General features: G+C 41.5%; 1 long non-coding RNA gene across 7 annotated transcripts in view; it reads right to left on the reverse strand.

Annotated features, from left to right (window-relative positions):
* LOC111258845 (uncharacterized) overlaps positions 1-18,604 on the reverse strand; it is a 28,793-nt gene extending 10,189 nt beyond the window's left edge. Inside the window, exons 1-4 of one of the 7 annotated variants that reach the window (XR_002679233.2) lie at positions 17,604-18,597; positions 12,480-12,692; positions 11,969-12,321; positions 10,901-11,180 (exon numbers count right to left, since the gene is read on the reverse strand). This is a non-coding gene — a long non-coding RNA (uncharacterized LOC111258845). The other 6 variants (XR_015310318.1, XR_002679232.2, XR_015310321.1 and 3 more) reach the window with 6 other exon arrangements.
* Positions 18,605-19,014: the final 410 nt, after the last annotated feature.

Genomic DNA, 19,014 nt, shown 5'->3' on the forward strand with positions numbered 1-19,014 from the left:
TGGTGACCGGCGGCCTACCCAACACCTCGGCAATGTTTCTGTCGTGGCGACTACGTTATCTGTGCAACTAAAAAACACGACCTTTAATGGCAGTGTTGTTCAAGAAACAAGGTCATTACAAAATCAAACGGTGGAACTCAACCAGATTTTCATCTGCACGTAGACAAGATCGGAAAACTATATCACAGAATTATTTTATCTAGACTGGCGTATCAACTCATATCCGAAGCCAAGAGACCCTTCAAAGACATAGTGGCTTAGATTTAGAAGCACTATGCAGAGCGTGAATTAACAATTCCCGATAGAAAAAGCTTCGTATCATTAGTTGTCGAGTTAAAAAATATTTGCAAGTCTATATCCCTAAACGAAGATATATAAATAAACACAAGTGTTTTTTGTTTATGTGAAAAAAGATATGTGGCATTTTCAAAAATAAACAAGATCGTTTCTTAAAATATCACAGTCGAAATAATAGAAAAAACAAAAATAACCAATAATTATGACGGATTGGAGTTATTACTCATGAAAAACGAGATGATTTAGCAATGTCTATTCGGTGTATGTTTTTTTGGTTTTTCTGGTGTGGCGTCAATTCTAACGGATTTAATTTCACTCCAAACTCATTTTCACTAGATGAATTGACGGAAATTTCATATTTAATTCTCTGTTTTTGTGTCTGTCAGTGCGGTGTCTCATGTCGCGATGTAAACGTCGCGTTGACGCGGGCCAATCGAGCTTCATAGCTGTGGGCAGAGATGTACTAATTGAAGTTAGGTCGAATTTTTTTAACGCAAACCAACCTAGCAGACAAAATAAAATTAATTAATCGACAAATTATTTGATCTCATTATTGTAAATAGGATGGATGGCTACGTCGTGTTTAAAAAATCGTTGCACTATTATATTTCCTTGGCTAATATCCAAGTAGTCTAAATAACTACGTATTCTAGCTTCTCTATGCACGAGTGACTATATATATGTATATATATAGTCACTCGTGCATAGACAACCTATCATATACATATAGTTAACGTACCGACACTGAGCGAAGACGCATCGTTGGATGCATACCATTCTGTGCATGGTCCGCTTCACAGCACACATGTGTAGCATCTAGTCATGTAGGGAATACTTTTAAAATCGAAACAACAATGCCCGCAGTCTAATACTTATCATAACATGTTTACTTATCGTCCCTGCAAAGACATACAATGACTGACGGCACTGTATGTTTCGCCCCTCTGTTCATAGATAGAGCTATTGTCGTCCAGCGCCAATGGCCAGCTGCCAGCGGAGTTCTCACTGGCGAAAGACAAGAACAGTTGGTTTTAAATGCTGTGGAACAATTTCTCACGGTACAAACGGCCCGTTCGAAAGTTTCCTGTCAACTACTTTAACATGCCATGGCTCTCTATGTACTCACGTCGTTCCCCTTTGCCTTCCGTTTGTTAGACGTTCATTGGAAATGCAGAACTTAACAGGGCTGTTGTCGTTGTCTCTTATCATGTCTTAATTAGGATTGGTCGAGTTTTACCATGATCGCGTGGTACAACTCGCTTGTACGGACACGAACATGTCTGACACAAACCGGACAAATAAAGGCAGGCCGACGAGGCGAAATAGACGGAGCTAGCTGTGCTGCAATATTAGAGACGGCCATATGAATGACGGAGCATCCAATCCAACAGAAACGGAGGCGGAGAGGGCACAATCGGACACGTTCGTGCGAGAGACGGAGATCTTCTGTTCAAGCTAGCGGGGAGACTAAATCGAGGAGCAAGGAAGACGGCTGGTACTTCTGGCAACTTATAGTGAACCTCATATTACCGTGTGGTATGAATAGGACGAGATTAAGCGGAGCGATGCGTATTCGATTCGAAACCGTGGTACATTCACCACTGCCTTCATAGGAACTTTCCGACGCGATTTCTATTTAAGTGATGCTCGAAATGTTTAGGGTAAGTCGAAGTATAATTTCTATCGTTATTTTATAGCGATGGGAGTATTAGCAGGCATCCAGCGAAGTAAATATGCGTATTTGACGCATTAATAAAAGCCTAATTCTATCTTCGTTACGGCAGTTTTGCCTTTACAAATGTCGTTCCTTGTCGTTTTATAGCACACGGTGATTATTGATTTGGTTAAAGTTTAAGCACTTTATTTCCAGAAACTATTCTGTATATCATCAACAGAATGCACTGGAAACGATCAGGTATCTAAGTAGGTTAGATCCCAGTTCCAACTCTATTTTTCCCTTCATATGACGCTTTTGGCATGACGCTATCCTAAATTATTATTTCAGTATCGTGATATCAGTTCAATACTTAGTTGCATTCTATCAACTTAACTATTAGTGGCAACCAGCTTCTAACGCTGGCTAATCAGAATGCTTTCTTAAATCAAAGAAACTACGTTTACAGCTGCCGATCTTCACAACGATCGGACAATCAGCGACCTTCTGATCATCTACATACTTTTTAAGCTCTTCCAGATTATGGCACTGCAGGATCTAAGCAATAGTTTCCATGCTATGTTCAATTTTAGACTATACAAATAACGAATCTCGTACCTATCGACCCTATCTGAAGGAACCTAATTACCTAGGTACGACCTAATTACCAACAAAAGATTTCCATTGTCACCATAGGCAGTGGTCATTGTCAACATGATGTTAAAAATAATACGAAAACATGTGTCGCCTTGTTTCTTATCAATTAGGAATCAATTTGAATAAAAAAAGGACCAGGGCAGGCTTTGTTAAATTTAGAAAATCACTATGCATACACTGGCCATGAGACTGGTCCAAATATTCAAAAATAAATGGGTCAGTAATTCGTGCAGAGTCGATTATAGCAGCATATTGTTGGTTACATAGTGGCTACTTCGATCCTCTAATGGGAAATATATTTACACTTATATGGTATTTGACAACAGTAAATTTACAGTCTTTCAGAATATATCTCTGCCTAGCTTAGTGAAGAAGACTAATGGCTGCTTCGGAACTGAAATTAACCTCCTGGAATGGCTTCTTCGTGACAGTTTTTCCACTAGTAAATTTGGACTCGAACCCACAGAAGCGACAACAAAATGGCAGAGTTAAGTTCCGTCGTTGAAAACTCCCAAAAGCAAGGCTGACTGTAAAAAAGACGAAGATACGAAAAATGCTGTCTTCAAAGATGCAAATACCCGTCACCTTCAGTGGCCTTTTTCCCAAAGTCTTCTTTTCCTCTGCTTTACTGTTGTTCCATTATGATTCAGGCTACTTTCTGTTTCTCTAACTCTAATCATATAATGATGCTGTCAGGATATATCGTGCGGAGGTTTTGCCCTTTTTCAACCTTCATGCGTTTTTCTAACCCGTACACGTTTTCAACCGACCGGCCGGTGGTCCTCGTGGTCCCTTCGTTTGAGTCCGCTTTTTCTTGTCTTTTCGCGAACTTGGCGCGTAAGTCCATTAGATGGACCGTATAGCAGTGCCAGGCTACGACGAAGGAGTGCGAGTTGAAAAGGAGCCAATCGCTAGCTACGTTGGTACCGCTCGTCCTACGTTAGCAGACCCCCTCCCAAGTCGCTTGGAGTGCGTAAGTCGACACGAAGCCTGAAGCCTCGATAAAGGCTGCCTGACTGCCGCTGCTCTGGCTCGGCGGACGCCATCAGCTCTCGACAGAATCGGCCACTTGGCCAACGGGCTCTACAGTGTCGAAGCTCAGGGAAGAGTCCTGGATTGCTGACGCTAGGTTAGCAGTGCCTGGCCGGCCGGTCCCTTGTTCGTTCGTTCGTTCACGGACGTTCCTGGTACTGTGCGTGGTGTAGAAAGAACAAGATGTATTGCTTTTTCTATATCTCCTTTTCACTCTGGCTGACGTGAGCTTACTTGGCCTGCCGTATCTATCATCCCCCACTGCCGCTGTCTCCGTCGAGGCAGGCCAAGCCAAAGCTAGCCAATTCGCACCCATTTCCCTTTGGCATCCCCCTGGCGGCCAGCACGAAAAAAACTAGCTGGCAGCGGCAACATCAGAAGGCTCCTATGGGCAAACGCTTCCCCATAAATGACGTTGGTTGGTTGTTGTGCGAAGTCGAATAACGGAATCTAGCCATTCGTAAAGCTTTTGCTAGCTGTCGCGGGGTCTGCAACGCGCACTTGTTAGAGTAGTGGACATCAGAGCTGGAAAGGGATAAGAAAGCGGGCGCTGATGGGGCTTTTGTGGGGGTTGAAGTTCAGAGCTGCCGCAGCCTTCTCAGACACCGCTGGTGCCGCGGTCCTGTGGCCTTCTTTATTGCGCTGCAGCTATAGTAGTTGTAACCCGTGGCAACATATAGCACTAAAAGGCAGGCTGGCCGGCTACCCATGCGGCATTGAACGAGTATACGTGTATGATGATGATGGTGGTAGAACGAAGAGCGAAGTGGCCTGTCTCTCGGCGTTTCGTCAGGACGCTCGAGACTTCTCCCCGCTCGTCCGCCCACCGTGCGATAGTGCGCGCTAAGAAGCCGCTCAGAAAAAGCTTCTTGTTGCCTTCTTCTCAATGGTTCGCCTGTCCTTGCTTATCGCCCCTTTCTCGTCCAGTCTCTTTAAGCGGCTTACTCAGACCGGATGCACTCGTTGAAGATGTGGAGGGGCCAGCGACTAACATCTAACGCAATTCAGTGGGGCAAACGGCAGGCAGATGCTTTCAACTGCTCTACCACGAATTACCATGGGAAAGCTACACTACCGGCGAAGTCGCTTTTTACACCCTGGGGCGCTACTTGAGTGAAATAGCGGACGGTAGAAGGCAACGAAAAACTGTTACAACACTCTATAACAATAACTTGTGTAAGTCGTGTGTATAGACTTTATGGGCGGGAAATTAATCTTGGCGTCGATTCATCCTGTCAAATTGTTGTTTTACGCCGAGGGTTCGTGAAGGCTTACTTCCCATCAGTTTAAAAATGAAGAGATACACAGATAGAAAGCATCGAGGTAGTATGAGTGAATGCATGAATGAAAGACCAGGTGACTACGATGTCCTGGTAGAAAGGCACCATAGTAGCACACTTATTTTATCTCTTTTGCCTAGTCACTTTCGATCTATACAGTGTTTTTCGCTATCTATATCGTTCTCCTGATCTTTTCTAGCTCGGATTTTTATTGCTGCATAAATAGTAGAATAATAATGATATGCAAAGCAATGCGCGTTATAAACTTTTCATTGGGCGAGGAACTTTCAAGGGAGAAAAAGGACAGATTCATAGTTAAAGGGCAGGATGCACGCACATACAAAATAAACGAGACATGACGCCCAGCTATAAATTAGCCTTCGGTGATTTATAATTATATATAGTATATATAGAGTGGTTCAGTTGTTTTCGTGAAATCGATACATCTTATCGTCCACAACAGCTGTTGGCGGAAAACTCAGCTGTGTATTTATTTATTAAACGCAACTGTATCTTTATGAACCGCTGACAACGTTCACTAAGATTATCATCGGTGAATTGGCATGTACATGCATACTCTGAATATCACCGATAGACTATCGACTTCTAGATACATATTATGTTTATGCGTACTTGCACAGTGTACAACTGGTCTGATAACTAAAATTGTTTGGACGGATACAAAAAAAAAAAAAAAAAAAGAGATTCAAATGAGTCTCTTCAGCATTATATGCTACGAGCATATGGTTTTCAATCAGATCTCTTTTCTCGCTTCTGCCAGCTCTACACAACTCGTCAAAGGAAGAGACATTTAGACTGCTGACCGTTATATAGGCAGCGCATTAAAGCGTTTTAAAGTTCTGCATTAGAATTGGTACTATCATTGACCGCTAACATCGATAAAGTTGGGGAAGGTGTTGCTCAAGTAGGGCAAGATCGGGCAGCAAATTTTGTAAAGAAAAGGGGTAGTATGTTCTCCATGGTGGTCATACTGAGCACCCATCGAGATCAAGCCGATGATTGTCTGCAATAAGTATACTCCTATTAACACAAATCGAAAATATTTAAAAAAAAAAAAGGGTTGAGACGAGTAACGTCAAATATGACAAAAAACGATCTTGCCTAATTAACATAGTTTTGACCAAACCAATATGGCGCTGGCTGAATATTAGCAGGGTAATATCCAGTTGCTGGCGGTATTACTTTCTGTAACAAATCACATCCATCATCTTTTTGAGTACCTGAGACTGTTTTTTGGCTCCAAACTTAAGTTATCTACTCAGCATTACCAGCCGATGCGCGAACGCGAACGGAGTCCTGTATTAATGCACCTGTTCTGATATTTTCCAATGATCAGTCATCCTGTCAGATGTTAGCAGTTGTTTAAGCTGATACTAATGTAACTCTCCCTATCAAGTCCTTCTATGCCTGTTTGAGAAGTCAGCCTAGATTGGGCGGAAAGCAATTGTGCTCTCCGTGCACGCACGTAGGCCCATTCGATCACTTAATCTACTTGTACAAAATGTCCCTAAAGCGCATACGAATAAAAATTATTATTACAACAAAAAAAAATAGGAGTTAGGCCTTCTACTTTGCTGGCTCGGTTATACCGCACTAAAGCCCTTCTCGGACGGACTAAACTCATTAGCTTCACATTTATGACAGCATAATAGAGATTTCAATTGTTTTGTCTAAAAACGTACGCGTCCGCTGTATCTAAAACAACGACGAAAGATGAAGCGGCTCGATATCTACACCGATCAACCGATCTACGATAAAACATTTGCAGCTGGTTATTATAAGTTTAGAAGCTGCTTCGTCTTAAATCGTCTAATATAAGCGAAATACGGTTTAGCCTTTTTCCAGGCCATCGATCGATACACCTACTTTATACACCTACTAAATGCACGAACGCCGCCGCAACCGACGGCAGCTAGATCAGTTTCACTGAAACAATTTCGGCTGATTTACTGCTTCGTTGGAAGATAGTAAACTGCATTTCTAGATCGTAGATCGTACGGTACGTTCAGCTTGATTGCCTTACGTAATCATCCACGAAAGCGTGAATAACGTCGACTCTTTGTTTCAGGTCAAAAGGCTCTATAATTTGATTTAATTTAATGCAAAGCTTACGTTAATAATTGTCCCACCTGTTACACGAGCATATGTCGTCGTTCTCTTTATCTAACAAAATAACCCGTATGGAAGCATATTTTTTTGGGAGCGGTCCTTTTATTCGTCGACTAACGGTGCTTTCAAGACGCCAGACGGCCGTTTACGGCCGGTGAGCAAATATAGAGTAGAACCGCGTTTTGCACTTTACAAAAAAAAATTGCCAGTTTGCTCCTATTTTCGAAGCCCTGGAAAGACCTGTCGTTGGCATACGCATTCTACGACAGTCATATTAGCTTTTATTACAGCGTTCACTGTGTGCATATAACGTATTATATATGGTGGACTGAGGAAAACGGATCGCTTTTCTTCCATTTTTTAATAGATAAAAATATATCCGCGCACTATATGCGTTATTTGGTGCCACTAACATGGAAAACTACAAACGCAAAACGGTTGATTTCAATAACATGTACTAAACTCAACTATGTTACCCGTTAGACGCATGTTGCACCGTGAGGCCTGCTTATAAGAAAATAAGTGGGCGTCACGGTGCAACGACAAAACTAGGATACTGAATTCTATACATATTTGATGAAATCTTGAAACCGTTCAAAGAAAATAGTTGGTTTACGGTTATGTCTGCAGCCAATATTTTATGAATACTAAACTTCTAATCTAGGATTATCTTGAAGTAATGAGAGAAAAGAATTAAGTCTCTAACGTTTACTACACGCCAAACAAAAGGAGAGATGCATGTCTATATGAACTCATGATCCCTTCTGTATTCCTACCATATTAGTATGTATCTTTTGTTCTCACAGAAGCTCAGCATTAAATCATTGTTATTGCCTGCATATTTACTGGAATGACAACTCTTTTTTTTTTTTTTGCAATTTGCATCTAACGACATGTACCATCCACTTTATTTTTGTTGTTAAGCCATGAATAGCTCATAAATGTAGATAAGCGTAAATAAGCAGGCATTTATTAAGGCAAAGCCATTGAAGACATATAACGCTCTCCTCTCTTTGTCCAGACGGTAGCGCCGCCTTTCGGATTCTTTTTAGCGCACCGATTTCGCACTGTATCCCGTAATCTTGGGCTCTACTTGTCCGCTTACCAAAACACATTGAAGGCTCTGAAAATCACCGTACGTGACGCACTTAGCACCGGAGAGCACAAGCTGCTACGGCTAAGTGTTTGTGAAACACGACTTCGTTTATTATCCGACGCGCTTGCCCAAAGAGGCCCAGGGTTTTCAAAGCCTCGCATGCGGGAACTAGCAGGTGCGGAGGTTTCGAAAGTCAGGAGTGTAGCTGAATCCGCAGAGGTATTCTCCTGGGCTAAAGAAGCTGCAATCGGGAGAAATACAGGACGGCGTCTGCGTCCGGAAAAGTGGGTGGGAAAGTGGTGCGATACATGTACGCACAGAAATATATGTTTATTCATGAAATCCGCTTAGGTATTTGTTGTTGTTGTTGTTTACGTCGTCGGCGGTCTAGCCTGTGCTAGTCGCTATCCTTCATTTGACGGCCTCAGGCTGCATTTGGTCACCTTCAGACAACTCGCCCTGAGGCCTCGATATTGTAACAGGCTATTCCCATTAGCAACTAGCATTTTCGTGCTCACTCGAGAGGGAGAGAGAGAGAGAGAGATGACTCTAAGTGGGCGGCATACTTAGCGCCGCCCGCTTTCTAATAATTTAAGTTGGGCGCCAGTTTGTGGCGTACAGCAAATTCATTCAACGATCAACCAACCACCCGCCGCAATTACATAAATGCATCTGAATAGATATTTTGCGGGAACGGTGCTCGATCGAAGCAAATACCAGAAAAGTGCACGTGCTTCGTTGACGCACGTACAAGTAAACCCAGGTTCACGGCACGACGAATCTACAAGTTGTCTACCTGAATCAGATAAGGTAATGACTGCTAGACTAGCGAATAAGGAAGTAAGCTGAAATAATGGGAACGATAGCTAGGAATCGGAATTAGCTGGGGGCCATTAGAAAATCTACAATAATCACGAAGCCATATGAAAGGATAACTTCTTCAGTGTACATATGCCAGTTACTACGGGAACTGTTGTTCAACTCTGTTCTATTTTTTAAGTAAGCTACAAAGGTAAGCTAAAATGACTGTTGTTACCGGTGGCTATCGGGATAATTAATGGGACAAACACTATAGTTGAAGTTAATGGAACATAAATCATTGTAAATATAGATGATTACGTTTAAGATTATATGTCAGGTACTGCAAGACTCGTTGGTTGTTCCTAATTATTGAATGCTTTTAATTATTACCTGCATGTCCAATGAACGCATTTAATTTACTTTGGTGTAACATCGATATAGAAGAACTTGACCATTTTTCTAAAGTTAAAGAAGTGTTAAACAAATAGTCATTTTTTAATTACCCTTTAAACTTTTAAACTCAATATTTCAATTGGTTTCTTTATCTGATAGATACAATTTACTTGGCAATAGACCGCATTAATGTATCCGTTGCCTCAACACAGTATCGATTCCATTTGCCTTTAGATGAAAAAACTACAATGATACACGAGTCAAATAGAGACCCCAGCTACTTTAAAAGCTACAATGGCTGCTGTAGTCGAAATATATATTCGCCCGTCTGTGTAAATGAGACATATCTGCCAGTGCCTATTCTGTAGGGTTTAACCGCTTTTTTTTCATCTGTTCTATTTGAAGAAGCTTACGTTCACTCATAGCGGATCCAAGTACCAGATATCCCTCGAGATTTCAGGGAGTTTCCTCGCAACGTCCTCTTTTAGCCAATAATTCTAGATAGAATCATCACATCTGTTTCAGTAGAAAAGCTATGGGGAAAAAAAGCTATTGGAAAACACTACTAAGGATGCCTAATGGCAGCTAGCTATAGTCGCTCAATGGTAACTAAAACGCTTGCTTCAGCCACAAAGATGGCTGGCCGACGACACTGTCTTCCGAAATAATACGCATAGAGTAACGTACAAATAAATAAGACAGTACTGGTGTACATGCGGTCACAGTTCGCGCTCGAAAATTTGAACTTTGCAATTTTAGCACGCTCGGAAGTATTGCGCTCACGTATACGTATAAAATGCTTTAAGAGTACACGAATATTTTCACATATGGACATATTGTGGCCACTAGTCCTTGTCACGCGATGTGTTATTTCGTCAGGCACAAGCGTAGATTGAAACGCAGTTAAACTACAGCGCCATCGGAAGCAGCACCATCTTGCCTTTACATGAATGACCCCCTGGACTGTGTAGCTCTCAGGCGAACTCCGCTTTTCCCTCGAACCTCCCGTAGAAGCTCAGCTGTATAACGTGTGTCAAGAATCTTGGTAGCTATTTAGTTCGTTTGCGTTCGCCTATGGCCAATAATTGGATGACTTATACAGCTGTCAAAAGCGCTTACTAGGTTTATTTCAATGGTTAGACCAGCACGCGACCCATCGGCAGCACTCATCGCCAGCCCGTACACTCAATTAGCAGAGAGGCAAACAAACACATGCAGCTTTTGCATGGAGACGAAGCCGGAACAACAACGATCAGTTTGCACCGAAGGCTTTTTTTGAACGTAAACGTTGTCGAACGATTGGCTACGCGGTAAATCGTCACGGAAGTTCAATACGGTTTACGGCGTGATGCCCGTTAGGATGCAGGTCTTTTTTTCTAAGTAGGAAGTCAGGACCTGAATCGAGTATTGCGACTAGATAGGATCCTGCTAGACATCGGGTGCTTATCTAGGTCTAGGATTAATCTCATTCTAACTACTCATTTTCTTTTCAAGTGGATAACCGAACAGGTTTTATGTATTGAAAACCGTTTAAGGCCGTCACCCTTTCGAAGCCAAAGATTCTTGTTGATGAATGTACACATATTTATTTAAACATTTTTTCGAATCCCGTTCATATAACGATCATTAACATGTTGTCAGAATCCAATTCACAGTATTTTCCATCCACACATCCTGAGCAAGGTCTAGACCGAGGCTGCAGCCTACTAAACCACATTCAGCCGGAATATAGTTCCAGATGTGAAGGGTCATATGCTACCTTCGGCACAGACAAATTCCGGGAACCGAGGTGTCCTTGAAAGTCTACGAGGTTCCGTCCAGAAAGCGCCCACCGGATGTCCTGCTTGCAGTTAATAAAAACCATTTAAATTCACTGGAGGCATTAATCGCTTAAGTAAGCGAATTGTCGTTAATAAGACCTGGAAGTTTTTATTGGCCAATTCTAAGTTAGAACATATGTTAAAAGCAGTAACCACGATAGACTTTCGTTCTTCCAACGTGGACAATTCGGATCAGTCTTTCAATACAAAACAGATCGTAACACAGACCGATGCCGATACACAGCCGATCGACACGCGGACGAAGAGCGCTAAACCTATATATTAATATAACATTAATATAGCGGCTGAAAATTAAGCAATCGCTTTCAAATGAATAGCCGCCTGTGCTTTCGTGTCGGTCGGAATATTATTTGATGGATAAAGTAAGCTTTCCCCGTTCCCATGTAGTTCATCTCGATCAAAGTTGGGAACGTACAAATAACTGGGTAAGCTTGTCAAACAGACAAGGCTTTAATTATTCATAATTAGACATTGATAATTTAAGGCGCTTGTATCAGACTGGCATCATACCCCGATAAGCCCATATCAGCCCACGCATCAATGAATGAGTAGGGCCCAGATAAAATTTTCTAGCCAACCATATTTTCTACAGATAAACTGCGAATTAACTAAGTTAGAGCTGCAGATGGCTACAGATGATCACGTTGGAACTATGTGACTCTATTTGCTGCCTCCAGACTCAGATTTTCGGTATTTTCTACAGCGAATCTAAAAGTTAAGTAGATTCTCTCCCATTACAATGTGTGAAAAATCTAACTGAATTTGGCTGATAGGAAATCGTTCCTACCTGATGCGCTGCCGTTCCTGGCGAATCACTTAGTCCCGCGAAACGCCTTGAGTTCATATGTAGCGTCCGGCATCGCCGCAAAGATGATCTTTTTGTCATCTCCCACTCCCTATTTCTTTCCATATTCATGGCTGTTGCCGGTACCCGACACAGAGTTATTATGTTGCATAATAACTTTGTAATCGGGTATTCCTCATGCGGTTTGCTAAATGAGGATCTCCTGCTCTAAGTTTAGACGCATAAGTTGACTAGATAAAACAATGTCTATTCATAAGTACGTTGTCACGCGCGCATTGTACCGATCCAGCATAGTCGATCTCTGCTACGCCGCGAGTTGGGTCTGATGATGCTCCCTGGCCGAATAAAGAGTACTCTTATCAATCTACTGAAGACCATTCGTAATGATCGGGTCAAACCGATCTATGAAAAGTTAATTGTTCGACGATCGAATGGATCGAACATTAGACTAGTGGGCCTGATTGAACGTAAATGTCTCCCATTCGAGGCTTACCTTTCGTCCTCGCCTAGCTGCAGACGAATATTCGCGCTATCCTCGAAACAACCTCAAAAACGGTCTGCCAAGGTAGTTAATGTCGTTGGCCATTATCCATGCCCTCTTGACATCAATGGTCCAATACCATCGGTTGCCGTGATCGTTCAGTCGCATCTGTGTCGTGTCAAGTGCTGGTTTCGGAAGAAAATTACCTGCGGAAAAATCGATCAGCTGATGCGTCCGCACCGGCGAAGCTTTTTCTAATTATTTTGACACATTTCTAAGGCATTTCTAAGGCATTTTGTCAAATGTCCATCTGCCTCTTTTGAATCTTCTCTTATGGAACAAATCCTGTAAATCGCTAATTACTCTATTGATTTCCACGAAGAACAGCAGTTCAACGAAGCGTCAAACATTTTAACTGCAAAGGGAAGAAGAAGTCAAAAGGAAGAACCTTAGCAAGTTTAAGCGGCCTCGAATGTAATGAGAAATGTATCGACAAATGTAAAATAATAAGTATAAATGTATCAGAGAAATGTATAATATGTGATGAGGTCATGGCGTATAGGTTTGTCGATAAATCTCTCAATAAATAATAATTAATGTGTTGATGAATATATAATAAGGAAGAATGTATTGAGAAATATGTAATAATGAAAAATATAGATTTACAATATTTAAATGCGTGTAGTTTGTTTTTAACTAAAGAAGGTACTACAAGTGTTGTAGAACTGTACGCATCGAGGTGGAAGGGGTAAGCTTTAGGGAAATTGCCACGCCAAATTAAAAAATCAGTTGGCTACTCTAGGGACCTTGACAAAGGGAAGTGAGCTGATGTTACGGAAAAACCAGACTGGGTAAACTTATGGCTCATCCCTGAAAGGGCTTGTGTCGCTTAAAGCAAGCAAACAATTATGAGGATAAAAGTTAGGAAGTTCATATGCATATAGAGGATATAACTTAGTACTGGTGCTGAGAGACTCGAGCTCGATGTAAGACAGCATCACACAAAATCCCAGGTGGTGTGGGCTTCAAAAAAGCTAAACCTGGTATGGCATCATGTCTTGTCCATTAATTTGCAGAAGGCGATACGTAAAATTTACATACCTTAGCGGACAGCTGTATTCCTCGTATCCGTCCCATGGTCGTCATTTGATTTCCATTTAAAATACACTATTCACCAAAAAAAGAAACGGATGAGCCCAGAATGCCCGCCTCGGGTTTTCGAGAACCTCGTTCTCTTTCATTCATCTACCGTATTCTTAGCATGTGGAGTTGGCAATAAGTATAGAGACCTGATCTATGCTCAAGGTTTATAACAAGATAAAAAAAGTACTCCAAAACAGAAGTATCCTTTCAAGTTTCCGACGTTGTGTCAGCATAGTAGATTATTAACCCCCGGTCGCGCCAAAAAATGCTTGTGACCCAGATTTGCTCTTTCGTAAAAAGCGTCGGTTTATTAGATGACCACTCGCATGCTATTATAGAAGGAACGAGAGTTCTTCATTTAACTTTCACCTACGATTTATCCTTCGATTCTGTTGGGTTTTTTTTTAGGTGTCTTTAAAAACACCTATAAACGGCAGCGATGATGTTCGGCTGATGTCAGGTGGATAAAGTTGTTATTTAGGAAATAAAATACTACGAATGAGAGTAAACCATGTAGTGAGTATTTTTGACAATGGTTAGAAAATTTCAGTGCATTTATCTCTAGATTTACGAAAATATCAATTATCAGTTATTTTGCTCCCTGTGAACCTATTGAACTGATATCTTCAAGTGGTGATATCTTCATGTGTTATAGATCTTGTTAAATACATATGCTTCATGATCACTTGAGCAGGTGTTAATGTGGTTATTTACGCATATCGTCGAAGATCCGTTTGTTGGCCACGTCTGTTGTTAACTATTTCTATCTCCGTTTTTGCTTGACCTATTAATAATCTTCGTTGGATAGGCTTTCCTTGCACACACCGTCAAACTATTGTTGATGATCTACATGTTCGGTTCTCCGACATTATCTCTTAGAGATTGAGGTTAGAAGCTGGGCGAAGTAAATTGATCAAGGGGCTAACCTTGATTACGTTAATTTACTTTCGGCCAGAGTTGCCGTTGGAGCACGGGTGAATCAGCAGACCGTTGATCAAATTGACTGGACGAAAACGCCTCTTCTCTGTCTATTTTCTAAAGAGAGGAGGACATGTTCGTGGTGACGTTTACACCGCCTTACTAATGGCCCCTCGGGTTGCAGAAGGAGCAAGCGTTCCCATGAAATAACCACAACTACATTAAACTCTCACTGGCCTTATTAGCATCGTAAGCTCGCTTCTGTTAATGACTCGGATCATATAGGATACCTCGGATATAGGTTTTAGATTCCTTTCGTAGGCAACGAGGACATCGTGTGAGGTCCAAGGAAAAATGAGCAGTCTTTGACCAACACAAATTTTAGCCTGTTCGAACTCCCAATAACGGGTCTACTCTACTATAGATTCTTTAAGTGTCATTAAATTTTGAGGGTGAACTCTACCTACTTATGTCAATAAACTAAGTTATGGGATTAACGAAGGACGACTTAGATATTTTGTTGCGTAACGACGCTGGAATCAATGTGGCCGCTTCTTTTTAGTCGAATATTTTTCATATTCTATTATTGAGCAATAGCAGTTAGGGTTTTTAGTTACAACTCTATTTCCGGTACAGAATGTCTGACTTTCCAGGGAGTGATCCGATTGACCATTTGGAAAAATTCGGACCAACTTGACACTTTTACCAGTTATTATCTATAGATAAAAAGTTATTTTTTGTGTGTGCGAAGATTGCACTTTCTAATAGCTGACAACACTTTAAACCATATCTTTGTATCAATGCATTTGCACTACGAGGACACAGTGAGGATGGCAGTCAATCATCCCAGTTTGAGATGTGTTCCCCGAACTAGTCTCGTTGAGATCTGCACGCAACGTAATAGCTATGCCGTTTGAAAGTGACAAGGGGCACTAGTACGGCCCAATTCGTCGAAGGGCCGTTCGATTAAGCTTATTCCAAAAGATCACACGCATACATATAGGAACTACACGTATTTGCTCTCACTTTGGGTCTGTAAGAATAATAATTACAGTCATGTTTTCCATTCTAATATATAGCTGTTATCTATACCATATATTAATCTAGTCAAATAGTTAGCCGGTAACATAACGCGCGTAATATTGGACTTCGAATGACAAACTTCTAGAAACGTTGTAGCTGCAAAGGAAAAATGGTGTTTATTACGAATGAGCGCACAGATGATGAGAAGGTAGAACTCATATGCAATATCTCCCGTAAAATACCTCTACCGATCAGTAATCGATAGCGTCAAATACGTCGCGGTTGATGTGATCGGCTATTAGTTGACCGTTTGTTACGCAGACAACGCCCAATGTTTTGACGTATTTGGTCTCGTTTGATGTAGATGGCTATTCAGCACGAGCTTACGAACCGTGCAATTCTTAGGAATATTGGAAGGGAACACGCCTTGCCTCAAATCCAAGACGCTGCTTATGATTCAACCGACAAATGACAAAAAGCGTTGTTTGTCCTGACTTTTGCAAAATCCTTCACAGGATCTATTTGCTTTCCGCTGACAACCAGAGGATACGTGTTTGTAATTCGTAGCGTTACGGCGTACTGCATTGTTCGGTGTTACCGTGTCTATGTGCTGCTGTCCTATATGTTCACACTGAACTTCTCACTGTTTAAAGATAAATCATTGCACTATTGGTGTCAGTAGTTTTTTTTTTAGTGCATTATCGAAAAACGTTTCCCTTTGTAGATGTCACATTAAACCCACTTATTCTGGCAGTGTGGCAGCGAAAGCCCCCATTCACATCCATAGGCTCGATTCTTTCGGCGGCATATTTGTCCGACACGTATATCGTTGGTGCCTTTCGAATGCAGAACACGCATTTTCTGAGAATCACCATCTTCCGATGAAGCAGTAAGCATATGGTCTGAGTTACGAGTAGAACTTTGTAAATTTGGGCTCTGCCTGTTCGAGGACTTTGTGTGCTACGTCTACGCGGATGAACAATATATTGTTGCATCGGACGGTGAAACGAACGACTTTTTGTACGCCTGAAGATATAAAGTCTAGCGTTTTTGTTACCTGTTATTTTCGTCATATTAGTGCCTTATTTCTAGTCTATCTTCCAAGTTGTGTCAACATTGCCCCTAACCGAGTACTATTGAATTGTGTATCTAATACAGCCTCTTCATTGCATGAAACTAGATATTCAGTATCCTTTAATAGACATTGCGATAGCATAGAATAATAATAATTGTGGTAATGTTTCGTTAGAGAATGCGCTGATGTTGTCGACACAGGTGTTTAGCCTATCAAGGGTTGACAAAGGTCAGATAATTGAGCAAAAACCTGCCAAGTAGGCCGCATATGCACATTTTCGGCGACTCATATGTTGCCGAAGCTTCTCCGGTAGAGCGTCTGCACCGCGATTGAATGTAGTTCATGTGTGAAATCAAGATGAACGATCTGGCCTGTTAAACTGCCAACAACACTCCCCTCAAGTTTCCAGTACTCTTTATATTTATTTGGAAAATATTGCCAATTGTAAATAGCCGCTACTATTGTTGATATTTTTAACGAGTTTTAGAAGCTGTCAAGAAGCAAAGGTCTCCACGGTTGGAACGCCTCAAAATCAGGCCTTATTTTCGGCATCTTTGGTTTTCTACAGTGCTGGCAACTGTAACTTGCTGCAACCGAAAGCCTATCAAATAGATAGATAAATTCTGAGTTGTCTCCTCATTAATTCGAATCTGGCGATTTTCTTTGTCTTTGTCTATATATTCGTCCCCTTAATCAGCTCTCCAGCAGAGATAACCTGGATTCAGCTTTTAAACTGCTTTTACTGTTACTACGAATTGCATTTAGAGCTATTAATCGGTCGTTAAATAGTTAGCACTCATCAGAAGTTTCATTGTTATGCTATGGCAACATTCGAAAACTTAGCGGTTCCCCCATACTTCTAAGCAGCTCGTCTACGAAACTTTTCTCTCTGCTTTGAGACATGAACCCAGCAGACTTTTACGTATTGACGCACGTTTAGTATTAGCGTTGTTACCCGAATAGCGTGTGTAACTTACATTGACATCTTGATATCTTCTGAGTGATAAGGCTAATAGAGTGCCTTTATTGAAGTCCTTCTGCCGGGACATTGTCTTACTCTGTCTTCGAGGGGAGGAAAAATGTAGTGAACTTGGCTCATTATTCAATAAGAGGGCTTGATACATGTCGCGTCTTTAGACATAGAATATTCACGCGCAACTTTTCAGCTTTTCGACTCCCAAAAAAAACACGTAAACGTTCGATGCTCACTCTACGTAAAACTTTATGCTGTTGGCTGTAATGATCTCAGCACTGTAAATATGACCACAAACATTAGTGACGGCCAACGCATTGTAGCAGTATGCAAAATCACATCTCTTTCGGTCATAGTTCCATAGAAATATTGACAGCTCCGACTCTAATTCTGTCATATGAGCCTACTAGCCAATGATACCGGATTGTACTGCCTGGTAACTAACAACACAATCAGTAATACACTTGTATTTGCAGCCCGAGGATGGCGATCAGTTTTGTTAATCTGAGAACAGTAGAACCTGTCTCATTAAGACGCACAGACAAAGCGACAAACACGCTCTTCGGGTATCACAAGAAGGTCCTCTGTACGTTCTTCTATCTCGCTGTGTTCTTCTTGTTAAAGTTCTTTTGAAAAACCACACGCATACACATATTCAGGGACCATTTAACAATGATTACGCAACACGTATGAATAATTTGTGTTGTTGGCGCCTTACCAAGGACTAGTAATGCGCAGTAGTAACACTTTTTTTTTCAACTGTTTCAACAAACACGAATATTTTTTATTTGTTAACTTGTCTATCATCCTTAGTTCAACTATAAGCACACCTTGACCGATCGCGCGCATGAAGCCTCTAATCTATGGTTAGAACTCATAGAAACTATTAGGAAGTTTGTTATTCGGTACCGTGGCAAATATCAGCTTGACTACGCTCCAATGTCTGGTTCGTGCTGGTGCGGCCATTGTAGCAGCAGCAGCAGCAATGGCTCGGGCAGTGTGGTGCTGCTGTTTACGTGGACGTTTTTCAGTCAACATCATACGTACCCGGATCGATCAGCATGCGAAAAAGCAGACTGTGGTGTACATGTTCTATTATCTAAACGTGCATTATGGTGGCACGATGAAGATGGTCGGTCAGTTATGTCGTGCGTATGTGCTTACCGCTTTTTGCACAATGCAGGCCTCCACATTTAATGTTTCCTTTAATGTTTTTACTGTACTCGTGTCTTTCGAACGTTCGTCAAGGTGCGGCCAGCGTAAACCATCGAATTTTTGTGAGTTTCGATTAAAATGGCCTTTCACACGGGCGACCTTTGTGCCGTTGCACTTTCCAATAAACGATCTCGTTTCGAAAAGCAATCTCGAAACAAATTAAAGGAATACGGCGATCTCTGGAAACACGTGAATGAACG

The sequence above is a fragment of the Varroa jacobsoni genome, unplaced genomic scaffold, assembly GCF_002532875.2.
Source record: "Varroa jacobsoni isolate VJ856 unplaced genomic scaffold, vjacob_1.0 scaffold_270, whole genome shotgun sequence".
Taxonomy (NCBI): Eukaryota; Metazoa; Arthropoda; class Arachnida; order Mesostigmata; family Varroidae; genus Varroa; species Varroa jacobsoni.